This window comes from Salvelinus sp. IW2-2015, linkage group LG30, assembly GCF_002910315.2.
Source record: "Salvelinus sp. IW2-2015 linkage group LG30, ASM291031v2, whole genome shotgun sequence".
Lineage (NCBI taxonomy): Eukaryota > Metazoa > Chordata > Actinopteri > Salmoniformes > Salmonidae > Salvelinus > Salvelinus sp. IW2-2015.
This window is the reverse complement of record NC_036869.1, coordinates 3,479,445-3,501,252: the sequence shown is the minus strand read 5'-3', so window position 1 is coordinate 3,501,252 and position 21,808 is coordinate 3,479,445. Positions and strand designations below refer to the sequence as shown.

At 42.5% G+C, this 21,808-nt stretch overlaps 1 pseudogene; it reads left to right on the top strand.

Annotated features, from left to right (window-relative positions):
• The first annotated feature begins 207 nt into the window (after positions 1-207).
• The window catches only part of LOC111954780 (elongator complex protein 2-like), a 60,187-nt pseudogene continuing 38,586 nt past the window's right edge, over positions 208-21,808 (top strand).

Sequence of the window (21,808 nt, the reverse complement as noted above, 5' to 3'; positions counted from 1 at the left end):
GCCACCAATAAAATTCAAGCAACTGTCCCCTTAAATTGCAGTCTTGTGAAACAAAAATATACAGTTTTCCAGAGTGTGTTCAACTTCATTTTACCCATTAAGCTCTGTGAGCGGAATGTTTGTAGAATTATTTGCCATGTATACCCGTATTTACGGTAACTCTGCTGCGGGGTAGAATTCAGAATGGCAGCGCCCATAATAGAAACATGCCATGTCGCATGTTGTGCTAATCGAACCCAAAATGTTCTTTCATGGGGTCGTGGTGTGGTCATTGCATGTATTACATGTAATTACGCCGCTCTCTATGACCCAAAGGTAATATATATATATATTTCACAATTTAAATGTACTCGTGTCACTACATCATCAGTCTTGTCAATGTTGACAGCTGCTTGGAGTCCTTGGGTATAAGGCATATTTGCTGTGACAGTCATCTTTACACGAGAAAGGTGTTGTTGCTGTCCTGAATGGACATCTGGGAGGGTGAACACAGTCCAATGGGTCCACAGAGAGGACTGTGGTGAGTAGCTACCTGCATGCTTCATCCAATGCTTTGATATGCTGATAATATATATTGATATGTTTCATCCAATGCTTTGGTAGACTGTTTCTGACAGTTGGTTGTCTTCCTCCCTGATGATGGTACAGAAACTCACCTGGTGTCAGGAGGGTCTGACAGTCTACTGATTGTGTGGGAGGCCCTAGATGGGAAGGTGTGATAACACTACTAGAAGCAGGAATTGGTCTCATCTGATTGGCACTTCATCAATCTACACACAATACCCCATAATGACAAAGCAAAAACAGGTTTATTTTTTTGAGCAACTTTATAAAAATAAAAACTGATATCACATTTACATAAGTATTCAGAACCTTTACTCAGTACTTTGTTAAAGCACCTTTGGCAGCGATTACAACCTTGAGTCTTCTTGGGTATGACGCTACAAGCTTTGCACACATGTATTTGGGAAGTTTCTACCATTCTTCTCTGCAGATCTCTGTTCGATCGGGTTCAATTCTGGGCTCTAGCTGGGCCACTCAAGGACGTTCAGAGACTTGTCCCGAAGCCACTCCTGCGTTGTCTTGGCTGTGTGCTTAGGATTGTTGTCCTGTTGGAAGGTGAACCTTCTCCCCAGTCTGAGGTCATGAGTGCTCTGGAGCAGGTTTTCGTCAAGGATCGCTCTGTACTTGGCTCCGTTCATCTTTCCCTCGATCCTTACTAATCTCCCAGTCCCTACCGCTGAAAAACATCCCCACAGCATGATGCTGCCACCACCATGCTTCACTGTAGGCATGGTGCCAGGTTTGCTCCAGATGTGACGCTTGGCATTCAGGCCAAAGAGTTCGGTCTTGGTTTGATCAGACCAGAGAGTCCTTTTGGCAAACTCCAAGCGGGCTGTCATGTGCCTTTTACTGAGGAGTGGCTTCCGTCTGGTCACTCTACCATAAAGGCCTAATTGGTGGAGTACTGCAGAGATGATTGTCCTTCTGAAAGGTTCTCCCATCTCCACAGAGAAACTCTGGAGCTCGGTCAGAGTGACCATCGGGTGCTTGATAACATCCCTGACCAAGGCCTTTCTCCCCCGATTGCTTAGTTTGCCAGGCATCCAGCTCTAGGTAGAGTCTAGGTGGTTCCAAACTTCTTCCATTTAAGAATGATGGAGGCCACTGTGTTCTTGGACCTTCAATTCTGCAGAAATGTTTTGGTACTCTTCCCCAGATCTGTGCCTCGACACAATCCTGTCTCAGCGCTCTACAGACAGTTCCATCCACCTCATGGCTTAGGTTTTGCTCTGACATGCACTGTCAACTGTGGGTCCTTATATAGACAGGTGTGTGCCTTTCCAAATCATGTCCAATCAGTTGATTTACCACAGGTGGACTCAAATTAAGTTGTAGAAACATCTCAAGGATGATCAATGGAAACAGGATGTACCTGAGCTAAAATTTCAAGTCTCATAGCAAAGGGTCTGAATACTTATGTAGATAAGGTATTTCTGTTTTTTATTTGTAATAAATTAGCAAACATTTATAAAAAATCTAATTTTGCTTTGTCATTATGGGGTATTGCGTGTAGATTAATGAGGACATTTAATCAATTTTTGAATAAGACTGTAACGTAACAAAATGTGAAAAAATCAAGGGGTCTGAATACTTTCCGAGATGCATATTTGTTGTTTGCGCTCTCTGCCCCAGTTTAACCAGTGTGTAAAGTGTGTTGGACACACTGGGCCAGTGTGTGCTGTGGATGCCACCCACCTGGACAACAATAGGCTACTCATCGCCTCCACAGCTTGTCTCCACTGTCAAACTTTGGCTCTACACTGGGAGTAAAGGTAAGAGATGATTATTTGTCCCAGCAATAGACTAGTGTCCTGTCCAGGCGGTGTACTTGTCTTCTACAGTACATCAAGCTGCCCCACACTATAGAAACAGGAGGCTCCTGCCCTATGGGGCGTTCTGGCTCAGACAAGGAACTATTTAGGACAGATAAGGCAATCAGATCATTGATCCCCTATTCCTCTATATAGTGCACTAATTTTGATCAGGGCCCATAGACAATGTTGTTGGGGCACTGAGCAAATTTAGGTCTTGTGAGCGGAAACGTTTTGAGAATTTTGTTCAACTTCTGGCGTGTTTACAGTGAACACTGAGGCTGTTTCCTTACAGTTTTAGACAGAAGCCAATTGGCTATTGTGGCTATTCAAGCATAATGTAGGCTTACCAACAAATCCAATGGAGCAAATCCCATAATTTTCCCACATGGAAATAGCTTTTGATTTCTGTGATATAGCCTACAGTAGCCTATATGTGGTGTTCAATGCAGGCTACATTGCATGAGACTTTTGAAAACATTTTTACATTAAGGGCTTGACATGAATTAATGATTTTTTACTTGGTGTGCAAAACCATGGACTGTAAATTGCATTGTGTTGTATGATGCAAGAAACCACTTTACAAAATCAAATGAATTATTACCATACAGAGAATTATACAATGTAGACTACCCCTTTGCCTGTTGGCTTATTTGCATATTCAACACCGCACTTTTAATTAGGACTTAAGCTTTTTACCCAAATGGCATTTCAAAGACAGATTGAAATGTAGCCTACATGTTTTGTGCTCTTGTAGGAAGCAGTAACTCCGCATTGCTGAACTATTCTTATCTGTAACTGGGCTAATTACTCGCTAACTAGCAAATAATATCACTCGCAGCTCTGTGCACATACACTCGCGGGTGATTGAAAGACGGCTCATGGGCTACCCCGCCAATAGAATTCTACTCCGTTGTGCTCTGGCTCTGCCTACAACAAAATCACAGACTCAATCTTGCAAAGTTAGATTTGTTTTGTTTTGTTCGATTGAAAAGGGGCTGATATAATGTTGATTCGACCACAGAAAAAACGTTGATCTATACAGTGCAAACTAATGTGGCGAACTAGGTGAAGTTCAATCTCGTGCATCTCTGTGCTGCCTGGCATTTCTTCTGCGTCGCAGTCCTGGAGGAGGTGCAAGGCCGTGCACGTGTGCAGTTCAGCGGGAACATTGCCCATAGGCCACCCAGCTATGTTGATTTGTATTTTGTAACTTCAGTAGTACTCTCAAGTACTCTTATCTCAATATGATAAGGCTACACAAACCACAATGTTCACCTAAAGTGGGTTATTTCTACCTAAGTAGGGTGAAGTTGCCTCTAGATGCTGATCTTGGGTCAGTTTAGCATTTCCCTCACTAATGGTTGAGGGGGAGCTGATCCTAGATCTTGACCTAAGGGAAACTTCACCCCAGATCTATAAAACCCTGCGTTAAAAAAGGACTATAAGTGTTCCTTGATTCCTGCTCTGAGATGCAGGCAGTGTGTTTGTTTACAAGGGAAACTTCACCCTGTAGCAAAAGGGGCATTTTTGAGTTAATCTGTGCTGAATTCTCCACCTACCCTGACATCTGCTGGCATGCTGTGGTAGTAGAAACACAGAGGGAACAGTCTGATCATTTGAGTCACAGAATTTAATGAGTCATCACTTCAGGATTGTCTGAAATCATTGTAATGGCCTATTGTTACCGCTGTGGTTTCCACTGTGTCGTGAAACCAGGATTGTATCAAGGTATTTGTATTTAGTATTTTATTAGGGATCCCCATTAGCTGTTGCCAAGGCAGCAGCTACTCTTCCTGGGGTCCAAACACATTAAGACACTTATATTACAGATAAAAGAAAAATATAAAACATTACATCAAATCAAATGTATTTATATAGCCCTTCTTGCATCAGCTGATATCTCAAAGTGCTGTACAGAAACCCAGCCTAAAACCCCAACACAGTTTCTAAAACTGTTTGAATGATGTCTGTGAGTATAACAGAACTCATATGGCAGGCAAAAACCTGAGAAAAAAATCCAACCAGGAAGTGAATAATCTGAGGTTGGTCGTTTTTCAACTCATTCCCTATTAAAGATACAGTGGGATATTGGTCATGTTGCACTTCCTAAGGCTTCCACTAGATGTCAACAGTCTTTAGAACCTTGTTTCATGCTTCTACTGTGAAGTGGAGCCGAATGAGAGGGGATTGAGTAAGGTCTGCCATGAGCTGAACATGCGCTGACCATGCGCGTTCACTTGAGAGCGAGCTCTGTTCCATCACATTTCTGAAGACATAGGAGATCTCCGGTTGGAACATTATTGAAGATTAATGTTAAAAACATCCTAAAGATTGATTCTATACTTAGTTTGACATGTTTCTACGGACTGTAATATTACTTTTCGTCTGAACTTTTGCCTGGACCTGTGCGTCGTGAGTTTAGATTGTGTACTGAACGCGCAAACAAAACGGAGTTATTTGGACATAAATGATGGACATTATTGAACAAAACAACATTTATTGTGGAACTGGGATTCCTGGGAGTGCATTCTGATGAAGATCATCAAAGGTAAGTGAATGTTTATAATGTTATTTCTGACTTCTGTTGACTGCACAATATGGCGGATATCTTTTTGTCTTGTTTGGGCTCTGAGCGCCGTACTCAGATTATTGCATGGTTTGCTTTTTCCGTAAAGCTTTTTTGAAATCTGACACAGCGGTTGCATTAAGGAGAAGTGTATCTAAAGTTCCATGTATAACACTTTACGGACACGAACACTTTTCATTTTCATCAACATTTATAATGAGTATTTCTGTAAATTGATGTGGCTCTCTGCAAAATCACCGGATGTTTTTGGAACTACTGAACATAACGCGCCAATGTACACCGAGATTTTTTGATATACATATGAACTTTATCGAACAAAACATACATGTATTGTGTAACATGAAGTCCTATGAGTGTCATCTGATGAAGATCATCAAAGGTTAGTGATTAATTCAATCGCTTTCTGATTTTTGTGACTCCTCTGGCTGGAAAAAGCATATTTGAAATCGGACACTGTGGTGGGATTAACAAGAAGTGTATCTTTAAAATGGTGTGAAATACTTGTATGCTTGAGGAATTTTAATTATGAGATTTCTGTTGTTTGAATTTGGCGCCCTGCACTTTCACTGGCTGTTGTCATATCGATCCCGTTAACGGGATCTCAGCCATAAGAAGTTTTAATGCAGCTGGTGGCCACACCAGATACTGACTGTTACTTTTGATTTTGACCCCTTTGTTCAGGGACACATTATTACATTTCTGTTAGTCACATGTCTGTGGAACTTGTTCAGTTTATGTCTCAGTTGTTTAATCTTGTTAATCATGTTAAGGTTGCTGAAAATAAACGCAGTTGACAGTGAGAGGACGTTTTCTTTTTTTGCTGAGTTTATATCATTCATGTTAGCTCTCCATGTACATTTAAGGGCCAGGCACGCTGCCCTGTTCTGAGCCAATTGCAATTTTCCTAACTCCCTCTTTGTGGCACCTGATCACACAACTGAAGTAGCCCAGGTGCGACAATAGCGCCTGTAGGACCTGCCTTGTGGGCAGTATTGTCAAGAAGACAGAGCAGCACTTTACTATGGACATACTTCTACCAATCTTAGTCTCCTTTAATCTCCTCAACTTGCTCAATTACCACATTTATTCATTACAAGATTTAGTTGAGGTTTAGGGTTTAGTGAATGATTTGTCCAAATAAAATGCTTTTAGTTTTTTAAATATTTAGGACTAACTTATTCTTTGCCACCCATTCTGAAACTAACTGCAGTTCTTTGTTAAGTGTTGCAGTCGCTGAAGTAGCTGTAGTAGCTGACGTGTATAGTGTTGCGTCAGCCGCATACATAGAGACAGAAGATTTAAAGATTGAAAAAAGTAAGGGGCCTAAACCGCTGCCCTGGGGAATTCCTGGATAATGTTCGAGAGGCTTCCACTAAAGAACATCCTCTGTGTTCTGTTAGACAGGTAACTCTTTATCCACACTATAGCAGGGGGTGGAAAGCCATAATACATACATTTTTCCAGCAGCAGACTATGCTCGATAATGTCAAAAGCCACACTGAAGTCTAACAAAACAGCCCTCACAATATTTTTGTCATCAATTTCTTCCAGCCAATCATCAGGCATTTGTGTAAGTGCTGTGATTGTTGAATGTCCTTCCCTATAGGCATGCTGAAAATCTGTTTTCAATTTGTTTACAGTAAAATAGCATTGTATCTTGTCAATGTTTACTAAGGGTTGGTAACAGTCTCTTTGGTCGGCTATTTGAGTCAGTAAAGGGGGCTTTACTATTCTTGGGTAGAGGCATTACTTTTGCTTCTTTCCAGGCCTGAGGGCACACACTTTCTAGTAGGCTTAGATTGAAGATATGGCAAATAGGAGTGGCAATATCGTCCTCTATCATCAGTAATTTTCCATCCAAGTTGTCAGACCCAGTGGCTTGTCATTGTTGATGGACAACAATAATTTTTTCACCTCTTCCACACTTACTTTGTGGAATTCAAAATTACAATGCTTGTCTTTCATAATTTTGTCAGTTATACTTGGATGTGTCAGCGTTTGTTGCTGGCATGTAATGCCTAAGTTTGCTAATCTTGTCAATGAAAAAAATCTGAAAAATAGTTGGCAATATCAGTAGGTTTTGTGATGAATGAGCCATCTGATTCAATGAATGATTTGCCTTTTTGCCCATAATTTCATTTAAAGTGCTCCAAAGGTTTTTACTATGATTATTTATTTCATTTATCTTTGTTTCATTGTGTAGTTTCTTATTTTTATTCTGTTTAGTCAAATGATTTCTCAATTTGCAGTATGTTTGCCAGTCTGTTGTGCAGCCAGACTTATTTGTCATTCCTTTTTCCTCATCCCTCTCAACCATACACTTTCTCCATTCCTCATCAATCCACGGGGATGTATTATTATTAGCATTATTATTATTTATTTTTTCTACTATTTTCGTGATATAATTGGTAGTTACAGTCTTGTCCCATCGCTGCAACTCCCGTACGGACTTGGGAGAGGCGAAGGTCTAGAGCCATGCGTCCTCCGAAACACAACCCCGTCAAGCAGCACTGCTTCTTGACACACTGCTCGCTTAACCCGGAAGCCAGCCGCACCAATGTGTCAGAGGAAACACTGTACAACTGGTGACCGTGTCAGCGTGCATGCGCCCGGCCCACCACAAGGAGTCTTTAGAGCGCGATGGGACAAGGATATCCCAACCGGCCAAACCCTCCCCTAACCCAGACGATGCTGGGCCAATTGTGCGCCACCTCATGTGTCTACCGGTCTTGGGCCAGCTGTGACACAGCCCGGGATCGAATCCCGATCTGTAGTGATGCCTCTAGCACTAACTGGGATAAGCAATTTCATAAATGTGTCAAGTGCAGTGTCTGGTTGCTCCTCATTACACACCACAGACCAACAAATATTCTCTACATCAACAACATAGGAATCCCTACAAAACGTATTGTTGGACCTCTTATACACTAGATGGAATTTTGGTTCTCCTAGATATAGATACTGTATTGTGATCACTACATCCGATGGAATTTCTGCAGCATTAGTAAAGATGCGATCAATGCATGTTGATGATTTCATTCCTGTTTGTAACTACCCTGGTAGGTTGACTGATAACCTGAACCAGGTTGCAGCCATTAGTTAGTTTTTATCAAGGCTATTATGCTGGGTCGTATTCATTAGTGCACACTGTAGCAAAGCAATGGAAATAAGCGTTTCTTAATGGATGGATGATAGTAGTCCCATACTGTTCCATTGTGGTTTTCTTCTGTTTTGTGCCTAGTAACCTCTCGTGGTCAGATGCATGTAACATAGGATGGTATCGTAGCGGCTGTCAACAGACTGTCAACAGACTGTGGTATACGACGAATAACGAGAAGCTTAGCAGACAGTCAACAGACTGTGGTATACGACGACTAACGAGAAGCTTAGCACACAGCCATGCAATCTCCATAGAGAAACATTGGTAGTAGAATGGCCTTACTGAAGAGCTCAGTGACTTTCATCGTGGCACCATCATAGGATGCCACCTTTCCAACTAGTCAGTTCCTCAAATTTCTGCCCTGCTAGAACTGTCCCCGGTCAACTGTAAGTGCTGTTATTGTTACTGCATCACATCCGACCGTGATTGGGAGTCCCATAGGGCGGCGCACAATTGGCCCAGCGTCGTTCGGGTTTGGCCGGGGTAGGCCGTCAATGTAAATAAGAATTTCTTCTTAACTGATTTGCCTAGTTTTCCACCATGCATGTCATTCTTACTATATCTGTTTGGTGTATATACAGTTGATGTCGGAATTTTACATACACCTTAGCCAAATACATTTAAACTCAGTTTTTCCACAATTCCTGACATTTAATCCCAGTAAAAATGTACTGTCTTAGGTCAGTTAGGATCACAACTTTAATTTAGGAATGTGAAATGTCAGAATAATAGTTGAATGATTTATTTCAGCTTTAATTTCTTTCATCACATTCCCAGTGGGTCAGAAGTTTACATACACTCAATTCGTATTTGGTAGCATTGCCTTTAAATTGTTTAACTTAGGTCAAACGTTTTGGGTAACCTTCCACAAGTTTCCCACAATAAGTTGGGTGAATTTTGGCCCATTCCTCCTAACAGAGCTGGTGTAACTGAGTCAGGTTTGTAGGCCTCCTTGCTCGCACACACGTTTTCAGTTCTGCCCACAAATGTTCTATAGGATTCGAGGTCATGGCTTTGTGATGGCCACTCCAATACCTTGACTTTGTTGTCCTTAAGCCATTTTGCCACAACTTTGGAAGTATGCTTGGGGTCATTGCCCATTTGGAAGACCCATTTGCGACCAAGCTTTAACTTCCTGACTGATGTCTTGAGATGTTGCTTCAATATATCCACATAATTTTCCTCCCTCATGATGCCATCTGTTTTGTGAATTGCACCAGTCCCTCCTGCAGCAAAGCACCCCCCACAACATGATGCTGCCACCCCCGTGCTACACGGTTGGGATGATGTTCTTCGGCTTGCAAGCCTCCACCTTTTTCCTCCAAACATAACAAAGTTCATTATGGCCAAACAGTTCTATTTTTGTTTCATCAGACCAGAGGACATTTCTCAAAAAATTACGATCTTTGTCCCCATGTGCAGTTGCAAACCGTAGTCTGGCTTTTTATGACGGTTTTGGAGCAGTGGCTTCTTCCTTGCTGAGCGGCCTTTCAGGTTATGTCGATATAGGACTCGTTTTACTGTGGATATAGATACTTTTGTACCTGTTTCCTCCAGCATCTTCACAAAGTCCTTTGCTGTTGTTCTGGGATTGATTTGCACTTTTTGCACCAAAGTACGTTCATCTCTAGGAGACAGAACACGTCTCCTTCCTGAGCGGTATGACGGCTGGTTGGTCCCATGGTGTTTATACTTGCGTACAGATGAATGTGGTACCTTCAGGCATTTGGAAATTGCTCCCAAGGATGAACCAGATTGTGGAGGTCTACAATTGTTTTTCTGAGGTCTTGGCTAATTTCTTTTGATTTTCCCATGATGTCAAGCAAAGATGCACTGAGTTTGAAGTTAGGCCTTGAAATACATCCACAGGTACACCTCCAATTGACTCAAATGATGTCAATTAGCCTATCAGAAGCTTCTAAAACCATGACATAATTTTCTGGAATTTTCCAAGCTGTTTAAAAGCACAGTCAACTTAGTGTATGTAAACTTCTGACCCACTGTAATTGTGATACAGTGAAATAATCTGTCTGTAAACAATTGTTGGAAAAATTACTTCTGTCGTGCACAAAGTAGATGTCCTAACCGACTTGCCAAAACTATAGTTTGTTAACAAGAAATTGGTGGTGGTTGAAAAACAAGTTTTAATGACTCCAACCTAAGTGTATGTAAACGTCCAACTTCAACTGTATATATGTGTGTATATATTGTGAAGTGGAAACGTCTAGGAGCAACAACGGCTCAGCCACGAAGTGGTAGGCCACGCACAAGCTCACAGAACGGGATTGCTGAGTGCTGTTGCACATAACAATTGTCTGTCCTCCGTTGCAAGACTCCCTACCGAGTTCCAAACTGCCTCTGGAAACAACGTCAGCACAAGAACTGTTCGTCGGGAGCTTCATGAAATGGGTTTCCATGGCCGAGCAGCCGCACATAAGCCTAAGGTCACCTTGCGCAATGCCAAGCGTCGGCTGGAGTGGTGTAAAGCTCGCACATATTGGATTCTAGAGCAGTAGAAACACATTCTCTGGAGTGATGAATCACGCTTCACCATCTGCCAGTCCGATGAACGAATCATGGTTTGGCGGATGCCAGAAGAACGCTACCTGCCCCAATGCATAGTGCCAACTGTAAAGTTTGGTGGAGGAGGAATAATGGACTGGGGCTGTTTTTCATGGTTTGGACTAGACCCCTTAGTTTCAGTGAAGGGAAATCTTAACGCTACAGCATACAATGACATTCTAGACCATTCTGTGCTTCCAACTTTGTTGCAACAGTTTGGGGATGGCCCTTTCCTCTTTCAGCAAGACAATTCCCCCGTAAACAAAGCAAGGTCCATACAGAAATGGTTTGTCGAGATCGGTGTGGAAGAATTGACTGGCCTGCGCAGAGCCCTGAAGCCCTGATCTCAACCCAATCAAACACCTTTGGGATGAATTGGAACCCTGACTGTAAGTCTGGCCTAATCACCCAACATCAGTGCCAGACATCACTAATGCTCTTGTGGCTGAATGGAAGCAAGTCCCCACAGCAATGTTCCCACATCTAGTGTAAAATCTTCGCAGAAGAGTTGAAGGCTGTTATGGCAGCAAAGGGGGGACCAACTCCATATTAATGTCCATGATTTTGGAATGAGATGTTTCATGAGCAGGTGTCCACATACTTTTGGTCATGTAGTGTATCTTATCTCATGCATCTCTTCCCAGAAGCTAATCAAGCATCTGATGCATTTGTGCATGATTTTAGTTCTGGGTTTAGGTGTTTTTGTGGCATTGGTTGGTATTTCCTCTCTGTATGTTAGCGGGTGTGGGGGGGGAGTGAATGTTGATGTTACATGACAGTCATGGAGATGAGCGTGTGGCTGGGGCTGCGTCCCAAATGGCACCCTATTCCCTATTGGCCCTGGTCAAAAGTAGTGCACTATATAGGGAATAGGGTGCCATTTGGGATGCGGTCTGGGGTCTGTCCTCAGGGTGTGTTGTCTTATGTAGGCCAGACGGAGCTCTGCTGCCAGCATGTGCTGCTAGTGCCTGGAAGACCCCTGGGTTTCTGGCGAAAGGAGAGAAGAAAAACATGTCACCGTTTGACAAATGTCTCTGCAGCTTGCCTCAAAAGAACTAGCCTAGCGATTAGCCATCTCACTTCTCTAGGATGAGTTAGTGAAATAATCTGGGAGCAGTTGATTTAGGAACGCTTGTCGGTGATGTATGGAACCCAATGTTTTTGTGTAATTTTCGTGCCTGTTTTGTACAAGTATGACTCACACCCTATTATAAAGGCTAATTTTTTAATTTTTTCCGCCCTCTCTCTCCCTGAAGCGGAGTGAACACAAACCATATCGTTTGGGAGAGGCTTCATGATGGATGTCTCGCTAGCATTTTTGCCAGCCAGCAGAGGTAAGCTGTTTCTAGTTCCCATACTGGCCTGCTGTGGCGAGATTGCAGAACACATTTGTATGTGCAGTGCAATGGACAGGTGAGCGAAATCAAATAGCTGGCATTGGCCAACAAATTAATGGACAGTAATGTAAAAATCAATAAATCGACTATGTTGTATTCATAAACATATTAATTTACATTGATGCTGGCCTTTTCTCCCCATGTCTCTGACAGTTCATGAAAGTCTTCTCCTTGCAAGGGCATGAGGATTGGATCTGTGGTGTGGAGTGGGTGTATTTAGGTGAGGACCACACCAGTGTTTAGCGATCTGTTTCCTCACTGCCTTATTTTACATTTACATGTTAGTCATAAATCTGTCTAATAATCAGAGATGTTATGACAAAATATGGGGAAGTATTTCTGGTATATGTATATTCAGCTGCCTACTTGAGTTGTGCAACCCAATCCAGATGTACTCCAGCAGTGCTTTGTTCAGGCCTACATCACAAATGGCACCCTATGGGCTTAATATAGTGCACTAATTTTGAACAGAACCCCATGGGCCCTGGTCCAAAGTGGCGCACTATAATAAGGAATAGGATGCAATTTGGGTTTCAGCCCAGGGTTTGTAAAAGCTATTTCATCTCCTTCACCAGCCCTCTCCACTGGACTCATCCCACTCAGTCAATGAACTACTCCAAGCTGGGTGACCATTAGAGGTGGAGAGAGATGCTGTGTCCCAAATGGCACCCTATTCCCTTCATAGTGCACTACTTTTGACCAGAGGCCTATGGGATGCAGTCAGAGATTAATTTATATGTACCAGCCCCATAGGCTTTGCAAAAGTCCTCTCTCTCCAGTCTCTCTCTACTATAAAATAAAATGAAAATCCATCCTTTTATGACTGGGGCATTTGCTTAATTTGATTTGCTATTGCAAACTGAAGTCTTTCTATAATGCATGAAACGGGTGCAGCAGGGCCTAGTCAATGCTTTCGTTCCACCCCTCTCTCAGATATACTGTATCCTTCAAGCAGCGTGGCTCCGCAGCCCTGTCTTTGAGTTCAGCTGGGGGTCTTTTTAATTCCAACTTTTGGAAGACACGGTTCAACCAAGGTTCTGACACTCTGTGGTCACTGAAGATTCCCTCTTGTTGCAGGAATAGTGGTGTTAACCCTGGGGTCCTGGCAAGGCCCAACCTGGCCCCCTTATACTACAATGGCCACCTAATCACCCCCTTCCTTTCAACCCCCTCCTCTCCCTGTTACTCTTCCCAAGGTGGCCTTAGTTTTGAGAAGTTGTGTGTTCTCTTCTCAGCCATCTTATCTAGAGTGAATCTGAAATGGCACTAGGCCTATATAGGGAATATATACAATTAAAGGCACAGTTCACTCAAATATTTTTTGGTATTTTGTTCATTAGTCCACCCACAAAATTGTGCATGTCAGCAGTCAAGTTTCCAAGATAGAGCACTTTCAGTACAGAGCAAAAACTGTAGTGATGATGATGATGATGCAGTTTGAATTGAGTGAACGATCCCTTTAAATTAAAAATATATACTAAATAAAAACAAACTAATGTCTACCTCCATGCTGTACAGAGGGGGATCTGTTACTGGCCAGCTGTGCTCAGGATTGTCTGATCCATGTGTGGAGGCTGGTTGCCAAATCTGGGACCGAGGGAAACACGCAGGATGAACACACCATTAGGATGACTGAGGACGTCTTTAAACTGACAGTAACCGGTGAGTAGACATTCGTTATCAGGCTTCATTAGAACATTTCTGTTAATTAGAAGAATTTTCTTATAAAAAAATGAATGATGCAATAAAAACATCAGGTTTTTGTGGATTTCATAGGACAATGAATGTCTATCTATCAACAAGATCTGCGTTAATGTAGTAATAAACAGTCACGTGATCATTAATGTGAATGTCATCATTGCCAATGTTCATTGGATTTATGTTTTATTTTAGTCGGGAATGTGTATTGTTTGATCCCTGGCAACAACCGTATGATTCTAAAAATGTATTTGACTGACTAAGTTATCACACATATGTGGATGGAGTTTGTGATTGTACAATAAAGATTCATGTACACTATATATACAAAAGTATGTATATATACCCCTTCAAATTAGTGGATTCGGCTATTTCAGCCACAACGTTGCTGACAGGTGTATAAAATCGAGCACACAGCCATGCAATCTCCATAGAAACACTGGCAGTAGAATGGCCTTACTGAAGAGCTCAGTGACTGTCAACGTGGGACCGTCATAGAATGCCACCTTTCCAACAAGTCAGTTTGTCAAATTTCTGCCCTGCTACAGCTGCCCCGGTCAACTGTGAGTGCTGTTATTGTGAAGTGGAAAAGTCTAGGAGCAACAACGGCTCAGCCGCGAAGTGGTAGGCCACATAAGCTCACAGAACGGGATCGCCAAGTGCTGAAGCGAGTAACACGCAAAAATGTCTCTCCTCGGTTGCAACACTCCCTACTGAGTTTCAAACTGCCTCTGGAAGCAACGTCAGCACAAGAACTGTTCGTCGGGGGCTTCATGAAATGGGTTTCCATGGCCGAGCAACCGCACAAACAAGCCTAAGATCATGCGCACTGCCAAGCGTCGGCTGGAGTGGTGTAAAGCCCGCCGCCATTGGACTCTGGTTTCACCATCTGCCATTCCCATGGACTAATATGGATTTGGCAGATGTCAGGAGAACGCTACCTGTCCCAATGCCTAGTTCCAACTGTAAAGTTTGGTGTTGAAGGAATAATGGTCTGGGGCTGTTTTTCATGGTTCGGGCTAGGCCCCTTAGTTCCAGTGAAGGGAAATCTTAACGCTACAGCATACAATGACATTCTAGAAGATTCTGTGCTTCCAGCTTTGTGGTAACAATCTGGGGAAGGCCCTTTCCTGTTTAAGCATGACTGTGCCCAAAGCGAGGTCCATACAGACATGGTTTGTCGAGATCGGTGTGGAAGAACTTGACTGGCCTGCACAGAACCCTGACCTCAACCCAATCGAACACCTTTGGGATGAATTGGAATGCCGACTGAGCCAGGCCTAATCGCCCAACATCAATGCCCGACCTCACTAATGCTCTTGTGTCTGAATGGAAGCATGTCCCCACAGCAATGTTCCAACATCTAGTGGAAAGCATTTCCAGAAGAGTTGAAGGCTGTTATAGCGGCAAAGGGAGGACCAACTCCATATTAATGCCCATGATTTTGGAATGAGATGTTTCATGAGCAGGTGTCCACATACTTTTGGTCATGTAGTCTATGTATGTTGTCTCCTCTCCCCAGATGCCTCCTCAGTGTTTGCAGTGACCCTAGAGTCAGTCCTGGCCGGACACGAGAACAAGGTCTATGGAGTCCACTGGCAGACCCTTGTCATCAAAGGTACTGTACTGTCAACCTATACACCATTCAGTAACTGATCTGACTTTTCTTATTTCACTGTGATGTGGTGGTGCCATACCACTCAATGATTTCATTAGTTGGAGGGAGTGATTTGTTTGATGGGCCTACCATACACCCATGAAATCAGAAAGGGTGACCCCTAAACTCTTTTATTAGTTCACATCACTCACTGTCTGTCTGCCTGCCTGCTGCAGTTCTGTCATGATTTTTTACCCATCCAACCTGCATATGCTGTATTGTGGTTCCAGGGGGTTTCCCCTAGGTACAAATCTAGGATCCACTTCCCCTGCCCCAATCCTAAACTTAATCATTAGTGGGGGAAATGCACAAACTTACCCCAGATCAGCTTCTAGGGGCAACTCCCCCTACAGGATGCGACCAGCATCAGTCTCTGAGCCTGCTCTCTGTGTCTATGGACAAGACCATGATCTTGTGGGCTCCAGAGGAGGGCTAGGGGGTGTGGGTGGAGCAGGTCAGTGTCAACAGGAGGCTTCGATCTGTGTCCCAAATAGCACACTATTCCCTATATAGTCCACTATAGTGGTCTTAAGTAGTGCACTCTATAGGGAATAGAGTGCTGTTTGGGAAACAACCATCTTTCCTTTCACAGCTTTGTCATTTTTCAAATCCTACACTGTTAAAGGTCAACACCCCTGTCTCTGTCTCTTGCTGTCTGTCTCTCTGTCTCATCTGTCTTCAGCAGCTGTTGTGATGAAATGAAATGTTGAAATGTCATCAAGGCCACGCTCTCTTTTCTCTCTGTCCGTCTCTCTCTCTCGTCATCATGCCCCCGCTATGTTTCAATAGTGTGCCTGGATACAGCCCTTAGCCCTACCGCAACCCCCTGAGGTGCCTTATTGCTATTATAAACTGGTTACCAACTTAATTAGAACAGCAAACAAGTAATATTGTGTCATACCTGTGGTATATTGTCTGTTAACCAGGACCCAAACTACCCGGTTTATAATTTGATTCTGTTACTGATGTGGTGTTAGATTGTAGAAATGGCATTGTTAGAGGCTGATGCCATTAGCCGACAGTTCTACACTGTAGGTTGGGCTTGTATGGGTTGGTTTCCTCCCTGCCTCCTTGCTATCAGTCACAAGCCAGAGAGAGCTGACAGGGGAAGAAGGGACAATGAAAGACATACCAGACCCCCCCAACCCCTCTCTTGGAGCGCAGAACTTCTGCTGTTTTCATCAGTGCTGGGCTAAATTTAAGAGAAGTGTGGAAGTTGTAAATTCCTCCCCATCTGCCCTGAGTTTCAGGAGTGACAGGTGTATTGTGGTAGAGACCTTAGATAACCTTCCCCAGTAACAGCGCAACTGTCCACCCCACGGTTGCTGTTATGGAGCTCTCCAGCTCCTAAATAACGGAAATTAGTTACCTCTGGTTCGTTCAGCTATTCCTGTGGGGAAAGAATATGGTTTTTGGATAAACGCTGAAAATAAGGTCAGAGGTTAACACAGGCTTAGGAGATCTTATGTTTTGTTTTATGATATAATATCAGTCAGTTAACATGACCTTTAGGAATTATGAAGCCTTTATGTGCTTTGTGATTTTTTAAATTACATAAATGCAAAAAAATGGTGTGTTAGCTGTTGAAGATTATCTCATAGACCAAAATGTATAAGATCTCCTAAGCCTGTGCTTACCACAGACCTTCTTTTCAGCTTTCTTCAAAAACCCTACAAAAACTCCATTAATTTCCCCATAGGCTTTGACCAGCGAACCATGGCGTTGGTAGTGCCTACAAAAAGACAGCATTACTATTTCTCTCTTTTTTTCATTTTGTTTGACGAAGAAAAGATGAGGAGCTGGGGGGGCGCTAGAGAGTGTGCTATGGAATATATGTGTTTTGTTAGAGCGCCGCTCAATTTAAAAATAATTTCATATTTATCTTAATCTCTCACAACCTATAACTTCAAACATTGTCTGACAATATGACAAAAGGAAAAAGCATCGAAAAAGGGGGCGCTAAACAAGCTAATTTGGATGAGACAGAAAACGAACCAATGTCAACATCGCCAACCCACGAGCTCCCCACAGAACCTACTCCAAGTGACCGACTGGCCGCTATAAACTCACTAAGAAAAAAGGTGGACACATGGTTGGCTGACATCTCAACGAGTATTAGGACTTTGTCTGAAACTGTGAAGGCAACCAAGGGCAGGGTGCATGAGGTTGAGCAGACAACAGTTCATCACGAGGCCAGGCTACAGGACATTGAGGAACAGTGCACAACAAAACACTGAAAGTCCGACAGGAAATGCTTGAATCGCATTCAAGACGCCCGAACATCTGAATATTTATCTGATACCGGCACTGCTGGGGAGTGAACACTTCAAAACTCCCATCCTGATCAACTGCGCACACAGATCACAGGCAACGAAGCCAGCCAAGGGCGAGGCCCCAAGGCCATTCATCGCACGGCTGCACTATCCCCAGACTAGGGATCTCATCCTCAAGCTGGCTAGTCAAAAGTTCCCCTTAACTTCTTATGGCTGGGGGCAGTATTGAGTAGCTTAGATGAATAAGGTGCCCAGAGTAAACTGCCTGCTACTCAGTCCCAGAAGCTAAGATATGCATATAACAACATACTAAAGATTGATTCTTTCATCGTTTGACATGTTTCTACGAACTGTAATGGATTTTTTTGACTTTTCGTCTGACATGCGCATCATCAATTTGGATTTTGGAACTAAACGCGCAAACAAAAAGAAGGTATTTGGATATAAATTATGGACGTTATCGAACGGGGGATTCCTGGGAGTGCATTCTGAATGGATCATCAAGGTAAGTGAATATTTATAATACTATTTCTCACTTCTGTTGACCCCACAACATGGCGGATATCTGTATGGCTTGTTTGGGCTCTGAGCGCTGTACTCAGATTATAGCATGGTGTGCTTTTTCCGTAAAGTTTTTTGAAATCTGACACAGCGGTTGCATTAAGGAGAAGTTTATCTAAAGTTCCATGTATATACTTGTATTCTTTGTCAATGTTTATTATGAGTATTTCTGTAAATTGATGTGACTCTCTGCAAAATCACCGGATGTTTTGGAGGCAAAAACTTTACTGAACATAACGCGCCAATGTAAACTAAGATTTTTGGATATAAATATGAACTTTATCGAACAAAACATACCATGTATTGTGTAACATGAAGTCCTATGAGTGTCATCTGATGAAGATATCAAAGGTTAGTGATTTCATTTTATCTCTATTTCTGCTTTTTGTGACTCCTCTCTTTGGCTGGAAAAATGGCTGTGTTTTTCTGTGACTAGGTACTGACCTAACATAATCGTTTGGTGTGCTTTCGTGGTAAAGCCTTTTTGAAATCGGACACTGTGGCTGGATTTACAACAAGTTTATCTTTAAAATGGTGTAAAATACTTGTATGTTTGAGGAATTTTATTGATGAGATTTCTGTTGCTTGAATTTGGCGCCCTGCACTTTCACTGGCTGTTGTCAAGTCGATCCTGTTAACGGGATCTCAGCCATAAGAAGTTTGAACTACAACAGAGCCAGGGTGTCTTTCTACCCAGATCTTACTTTGGAGGAACCAACGGAAAGAGTATTATAAGTTGCAGGGCAAAATGCACGGCGGCCAACATTCTATACGGATTCCTCTTCCCAGCTCAGTTTAAGGTGACAGTCGACAGATCAACTGTACGTTTGACAATCCAAAAGAAGCCGAACTGTTCTTGTCAAGCAAGCTCCCTGTCTGACGATACAGAACTGCTGTGTCAGCCGGCTAAGTGGCCAAATACAGGCCAGGAATGTGTTTTGAATTTTCTGCCGATGTCTTTTCGATCAGAAATGGGGACTTATAATGATGGTTGAGATGTTAGGCTAAACAATGTCACATAAGCAATATCATGTTTTAGTCCCACTCACCCCCTAACGTGAGAGTTATGTGTTATTTAATCTTTGTTTATATGCAGAGCATCTATAGGTGCCGAGTTTAAGTGTTATGTCTAGGCACCCTAAGGTTTGTGTGTTAGTCAAGGAGTGCTTTGTTTGGGGAAGTCACTCAGTAAAGGGACGGGAGGGGGGATGGGAGGGGGGATGGGGTCTGTGTTTTATGTTCACGTTTATTAATACAGGCGGTATGACAAGCTCCCGCACGGCGGGACGTTTTTCTTTTGGGTTTTATATGACAGAAACAATTTGCTCTAAAATAAGAAATGCCACATAGTGACCGGGCACAGAGTAGACCTGGTGGAATAAAGAGCACAGAGTAGACCTGGTGGAATAAAGAGCACAGAGTAGACCTGGTGGAATAAAGAGCACAGAGTAGACCTAGGTGAAGGTAGAAGAGCACAGAGTAGGATCCTGGTGGAGAGTGAGGAAGAGTGCACAGAGTAGACCTAGGGGAATAAAGAAGCAACAGAGTAGGTACCTGGATGAATAAAGAGCACAGAGTAGACCAGGTGGAATAAAGAGCACAGAGTAGACCAGGTGGAATAAAGAGCACAGAGTAGACCTGGTGGAATAAAAATAGTCAGTTGGAACTGCAATGGCTTAGGTCATGTTGTGAAAAGAGCCAAGGTTTTTTTCTCATCTTAAATCACTGGCCATTGACATAGTGCTTCTTCAAGAAAGTCATATTAAACGCTCGGCTCAGGCCAAACTACGAGTCAGCTGGATCAATCAGATATACCACTATCATTTTGATGCAAAAGCGAGAGGGAGAAGAATCCTGATAAGGAAAAACATTCCTTGTATTTACTCATCCTCGATTTCAGATCCTAATGGTCGGTATATTATTGTGGCTGGTACACTGAATTCGATACCAATAACCTTGGTCAATTTATATGGACCCAACTTCGATGATCCATAATTTTTTCAAAGAGTGTTTAAGACCAAATATGTTGGATACAAGTGTTATTGTTGGAGGAGACTAGATCCTCTTTTAGATAAACAGCTATCAAGGTCACTCCAACAATCAAATGCCAGTGTCTGTCTAAATATATTGATGACAACCCTTAACATTGTCGATATTTGGATGCTGACACACCCAACAGATAGGGATTATTCTTCTCGTCAGTTCATAAATCATATTCCAGAATTGACAATTTTTTGTTGGACTCAACTAATTTCAGCAGCTGTGTTGGTTACCTGTCACCCGATTCTACTTACAGACCACTCTCCGCTGTCCATGGTGCTGAAACTGTACAATATGTATGCAGGTCGTCGTCCGTGGCGCTTAGACGCTCACTTATTGAAAGATGATACTTTTTGTCAGTATTTGAAGGAGCAGATAACGTTTTTCCTTGGAGCTAATGACATGGGGGATGTTGACGACTCTACCCTTTGGGAATCTCTCAAGGCTGTGATTAGAGGTCACATTATTTCATATACATCGGAGAGGAAGAAACGCACCAATACTAGGCTGAAAGAAATGATAAGAGTTAGGCAAACGAGATTTCCTCGAATGCAGTCCTTGAGAAGATCACAAAGTTTAAATATGAATACAATACCATCCTTTCAAAACGGGTGAGCTCTTTACTTGCTAGAATGCAACAAAGTTATTTTGAACTGGGTGACAAACCACATAAATGATTAGCAAGACAGCTAAAGCACGTACAGGCATCTAGAGCTATTCATAAAATAGAAGAATGGTAAAATAGTAACAAATCTGCAGGATATTAATGAATATTATACTCATAGCTATATCAATCGAAATGCGATGCTGCTGATCCACAAACTATGGAACGCTTTCTCACTGAATGTGAACTTCCTAAACTAGTGCGCAGCGGCTGCACTCGATGCCGGGATAACTTTTTAAAGGAGATTAACACAGTGATAGCACAATTTACAAACAGCAAGGCCCCTTGGCCCGATGGATCTGTAATAGAATTCTATAAGAAGTACTGCGCCAGTCTAGCGCCACTTCTGTTGCGAATGTCTAAACATTCCAAAGAAAATGGCAAACTCACGCAAACACTGCATGAGGCTACTATAGCACTGATCTTGAAAAAAGATAGATTCCATGGAGATGTTGTCTTATCGCCCCGTTTCGTGGCTCCCCATAGAAAATAAGGTGTTGACAAAAATATTGGCAATCCGATTGGAAGAATATATTTCTGACATCATACACCCTGACCAGACAGGTTTTATCCCAGGCCGACATACACTACCATTCAAAAGTTTGGGGTCACTTAGAAATGTCCTTGTTTTCTATGAAAACATACATGAAATGAGTTGCAAAATGAATTGGAAATATAGTCAAGACGTTGACAAGGTTATAAATAATTATTTTTAATTGAAATAATTGTGTCCTTCAAACTTTGCTTTCGTCAAAGAATCCTCAATTTACAGCTATTACAGCCTTGCAGACCTTTGGCATTCTAGTTGTCAATTTGTTGAGGTAATCTGAA